Genomic DNA, 6,066 nt, shown 5'->3' on the forward strand with positions numbered 1-6,066 from the left:
CTAGTGGTGCCTGCCAAGGTAATGGTTCATCAGTGGTAAAAATTTTGGATCCCAGAAGTTCACATGTGTAAGCAAAACAAAGAAATAAAATCAGAGATCCCCAAGTTATATCACATATTCAGAGTGCATATGTCATTGTCTGTTCAGAGTGCATACGTCATTGTCTGCTTTGTCTTAACAAAATATCTGGAGCCATTTGTCACGAAATATAAAAACTTGGACTGAAAATGCCAGATCGTTCTGCACTCTAAAAGACTACAATAGCCTTGTACCTTCAGTTCATGATATCCTTTTCATCTCATTAGTCAGTGTCAAAAACTACTAAAACTATGATTGTAAAAAGTATTCACATTGCCTACCTGAGAGCAAATAATATATAAAAATCTTATACAAACTACTTCCTCAGTTATGTGTATTGTAGATTGTAGGTATGTATTAGGTGGTAGCATTGGTATGTTTGGTGATTAACAAATACAATGGTTTTGAGTGTTATTGTTCAAGAAATTGTCCTTCATTTCCTCCACATTGCACAAAAGTAATATGATAAGCATTCCCGCCCTCCACCTGACTCAGATTCTGGGTATGTTCTTGTCTACATGTGTCCTTTTACTAGCACATACTTGATTCCCACTATTCATGTGACTCAACACAGAAAGTATTTACATGTTTTTCTTTCTGTCCAAAGTGTCACATTAGCTTCTAAGTGTTTTCTGTGTTGACAGATTATTGTTTCTGCTCACTAAGAGTTGTTCTTTTCTTTCATTCAACGCACATTTTGCTGTTGCATTTCTGTTTCTGATTTCTGTGATTCATATGTTGAAATCTGTAAGTAAGTTGATTTGATGACAAAATTCATCAGCTTTTTCTGTTTTACCTGTAAGGAGTAAGTTTTTGAGTGAGCTTATTTACATAGCTACACATCACATTGTATGGCCTGAAAGTGTGAACCCAAGTATTAATCTCTTACACCAACTGCCCAAACTGACTTGAAAATTGTTTAGTGTTCCTCAGATGGAGCTACAACAAAGTTCTTGTGAAATTTAAATGGAATTCCTGCAGTTTGTTCCATCTCAAAATTAGTATTCAAAAGATAAAAATGAATAAATGGAGTTGTTACAGGAATAAATCACAAGTTTGATTGTTAAGGCGCAATAGGCTATTTGTTCATGATGGTGAAACTGACATGTTCTGGGTCTTAGTAAAATGCTACAAAAAATGACAGGCTGTAATAATGAGACACAAGTGATCAGTTATACATTTCTGTTCTTATTGTAGCCAACGTTTACTCAGTCTGATAATTCATTTACTAATTTACTAATCTACTGAACGTATATTCTGCCCCCTTCCCAAAACCCACTTTTCCAAACTTCCTGCAACGTATCATATCTCAACAAATGTAGCTTAGTACAATTTATCAGCTGTAATGTAATTAGCATATTTTTCACACATGATTTGCCTGTCAGAATAGACTGCAAATTATTGTTAACTAGTATTCATTAAAAGTGAAGAATCAGGAAATAAATTTGAGTTCCATCCACAGGGCGTTTCAGAAATATATTTATTAAGTTTGGGGGCATATCAGTTACATAAAAATGAGAAAAACATCTATGTAAACAAATATACAAAAAAAATGATTCTGATTGTGAGTTATAATGACAGCCCAACTCTTGGTGCAAAATTGGTGTTTATGTGGCAAGAACACAGTGAGAACAATTACAGACATTCCAAACAGAGTCTTGCCGGTCACATTTCAAAGAACTAAAAATATCAACTGTAGCTTTCCACTTTATTAAAGCCTGTCTCGTCTCAATGAAAAATCAGCCAGAGACTTTGACTTACAATTATTGAACAAGAAATAGAAATAATATAGATTTAGAATACGCCAGTTATTTTAAATATGCTGGCATGAAGCTATATAATAAAATACCTCTTGCAGTGAGACACCTATCATACGATTCCTTTTCAGAGGGATGTACAGAACCTATTAATCAATAGCTGTGTGTATGAAGTAGAATAATTCTGTAACACTATGGTGATGCTAAATGTAACATTTAATTTTAATGTAAAATATAAATTTAATTATTAATGTAAAATCTTATTACTATACACATGTCAAAACCTGTCCATGTACATGATCAGTGGTTGATGAGTAAATATGAAATATCAAGGGTGGGCATAAACTTATAATCGGATCCTTCTGTGGACCCCAGTACTTACTCCAGATGTAGCCAAAAACATTATAGAAAACTAAATAAAGTTCACTGGAATGTAAGTTCCTCAATCATACTGTCATCATCAGTGGAGACTTTAATCATCCAACAATCAGTTGGAAATATTAGTTTTGTAAGAGATGAGCATGGCCGGAAGACCTGTGAAACTTTACTAAATGTGTTCTTTGATAAATACCTAGAACAGATAGATCAGAAGCTTACCCATGATGGAACTACATTTGGTGTAATGCCAACAAATAGACCTGGCCTCTTTGAAGATGTCCATATCAAAACTGGTATCTGCAACCATAAGGCAGTTGTAGCAAGAGTGATTACCAAAATAATAAAGACAACTAAAATAAATAGGATTTACATGTTCAGCAAAGTGGACAAAGAGGCAATAGTGTCATCTGTCAATGAGAAGTGTGAATCATATAGTTCTGGACAGAAGCATGTAGAAAAATTATAGCTCAGTTTTAAAAGAATACTTGGCCATGCACATGATAAGTGTGTGCCTAGTATAACAGTACTCAAAGGAAGAGACCTTCTATGGTGTGCAACCACCTGTACAGAAACTTTTGAAGAAACAGAAACTACTGCATAATGGATGTAAAACAAAGCATTGGGCTATAGATAGAGGGATGCTGAATGAAATACATTTGGCTGTCAAGAGGACAATGCGTGAAGTCTTCTACAACTATCATAGCAGATATTATTGAAAAAACTATTACAAAACCAAAAGACATTTTGATTAAATGTAAAAACTGTTAGTGGTACCAGTGTAAAAGTCCAGAAACTGATGGATGAGACAGGATATGAAATTGAGGGTAGAAAAGCAAAACCAGAAATGCTCAATTCCGTTTCCAAATGTTCCTTTACAAAGAAATATCCATGTGAAGTATTGTCCCAATATAATTCTTGCACCACTGCTAAGATGATATAGATGTTAGTAAAGTTGTGTTGAGAAGCAACTGAGATCACAAAAATCAAGCAAGGCTCCAGGGCCAGATAAAACCTCTGTCAGATTCTACACCAAATTTGCAGCCGAATTGTCCCCTTTTTTAACCATAACCTACTATAGATCTCTCAAACAAAAACTACACCCAGTCGTTGAAAAAAAAAAACACAAGTTTTGCCAATCTACAACAATGGTGGCAACCCTGATCCACAAAATTATCAACCAATATCCTTAAAATCAATTTGTTTTGGAATCTTATAGCATATTCTAAACTCAAATTTTATGAGGTTTCTTGGATAGAATTACCTTCTCGATGTCAACCAACATGATTTACAAAAATATCCATCACATGAAACCCAACTCACACTCTTCTCACGACATCCACAAAGCCATGGATAAAGGCAGTGAGGTAGACACAGTATTTCTTCATTTCCAGAAAGCATTTAACTAGTTGCACACCTACTCTTATTTTCAAAAGTAACATGGTATGGGGCATTAAGCAGAATTTTTGACTGGATTGAGGACTTCTTTGTAGAGGGGATGCAGCATGTTACCTTGGCTGGAGAATCATCAACAGATGAAGAAGTAACATCAGATGAGACCCAGAGAAGTGTGGTGGTACTCATGCTGTTCATGTCGTTTATTAATGTCCTTGCAGACAATATGAACAGTAACATCAGACTTTCCATAGATGACACAGTTATTTATAATAAAGTACCATCTGAAAAAATCCACACCAATGTTCAGTCTGATCCTGTAAAAATTTCAATGTGGTGCAAAGATTGGCAACTTGCTTTAAATGTTCAGAAAGTTAAAATGTGCATTTCCTAAAACTAAGAGACATAGTGTCCTATGACTACAATATCAACAAGTCACAACTGAAATTGGTCAGCTCGTAGAGATACCTGTGTGTAATAACTTGTAGGGATGTTAAAACTTCCTGGGAGATTAAAACTGTGAGCCGGACCGAGACTCGAACTCGGGACCTTTGCCTTGTGCGGGCAAGTGCTCTACCAACTGAGCTACCCAAGCACGACCCCCCTCACAATTTTACTTCCACCAGTACTCATCTCCTACCTTTCAAACTTCACAGAAGATCCCGAGTTTGAGTCTTGGTCCAGGACACAGTTTTAATCTGCCAGGAAGTTTCATAGGGCACACAGTCTGCTGCAGAGTGAAAATTTCATTCTGTAGGGATATTGAACAAAACGATGACATAGGCTTATTTGGAGGAAAAGCTGGTGGCAGACTTTGGTTCATTGGTAAAATAAATCAATCTACAAAGGATCTTTGTTACAAAACACTCATCCTAGAATGTTGCTTAAGTGTGAGGGTCCTTACCAAACAGAAATAACAGAGGATGTTGGAGGTATGCAGAGAAGGGCAGCATAATTGATCACAGGTTTTTTGACCCATGGAAGAGAGTCCTTGAGATGATAAAAACCTGAACTGGCAGACACTTGAAGATAAACATAAACTATTCTGAGGAAGCCCACCTACAAAGTTCCAAGAACCACCTTTCAATGATGACTCTATAAATATACTATAACCCCTTATGTATCACTCCCCACATATCATGAGATCAAGATTAGACTAATTACACTAACTGCAGCATGCACAGAAGCATTTAAACAATCATTCTTTATGTGCTCCATATGTATGTGAGTGGAACAGAAAGAAGCCATAATAACCATTAAATTCATAAGTATCCTCTGCCATGCAGTTCACAATGGTTTGCATAGTTTGGATTTAGATTTAGCTAATCAATCCATAATATTAACTGGAGACAGTCTGTTGATGCTCTAACTGTATCCTTAATGAAGATGTTGTTCTATGGAGAGACATTTATTTTTTATATTTATGTACAGGGTGGTTTTAACCCATTAGCGCTGTGCGTTGCCATATGGCAACGTTTGTAACACTTTTTTAAAATCGTTGATTCCACAACATCAACAAAGCGATAGTGTTGGCAGCACTGGATTCCGTTCCGCAAGACTGTAAAGATCACTACAATGCAACAGTTTTAACAATCCATTTAAATTCTGCGGCGTAAGCAGTGTTGGAAGTCGTCGTTTGCTGAAGTGACGAAGAAAAATGGAGTATAAGTTCGAGTAAATATGTTTTACACAGTAACTTACGATATATAATTTGGTTTTTTAGTATGGTTGTGCTTTAAATACTCAAATACATATTCTTTGGAGGTTACTGCTTGTTGTGAAATAAATTGCGTTATTTAGGCCGTTTGAATGTCGGTGTTGCCGTATGGCAACGCTAGGCGCTTGTACTCAGTAAAAGGACGAATTTTCTCTTTTTTGTTTTAGAAGAGGTTTCTCACTTGCTGAGGCGCTTGCGATTCTTTATAATGACGATATTGAAGGTGATGTGTTTGTTGAGCCCCCATATATGCATAGAGAAGAATGATGGATTATTATATGTGTGGTGGCTGGACAACTCAGTTGTCACAATGATCTCTTCTTCCTGTGGTGCACAAGAAGTTAGCCAAGTCAAGAGATTCTTGCAACTAAAAAAGCGAAATATAATGATTCCCAGACCAAAACTGGTAGCCAGATATAATACATATATGGGAGGTACTGATCAGATGGATCAGAATCTAGCATGCCATGGCACTGCAATAAGAAGCATGAAATGGTACTGATGTCTCTTTACATGGATGTTAGATGTCGCCATACAAAACAGTTGGATTTTGTATAATAAAGCAAGAAACCAAACTATTTCTCAGCTTGATTTCAAGAAAGAAGTAGCAACAGTGTACTTGCAAAGACACGAAGCTTTACCAAAAGGAGCCGGGAGACCATCTGCATCGAGGGCATGTTCCGACAGCCGCATATCACATTCAATTAGGTTTGATAAGACTGACCACCTCGTCCAGCACACTAA

The sequence above is a fragment of the Schistocerca serialis genome, chromosome 8 (genome assembly GCF_023864345.2).
Source record: "Schistocerca serialis cubense isolate TAMUIC-IGC-003099 chromosome 8, iqSchSeri2.2, whole genome shotgun sequence".
Taxonomy (NCBI): Eukaryota; Metazoa; Arthropoda; class Insecta; order Orthoptera; family Acrididae; genus Schistocerca; species Schistocerca serialis.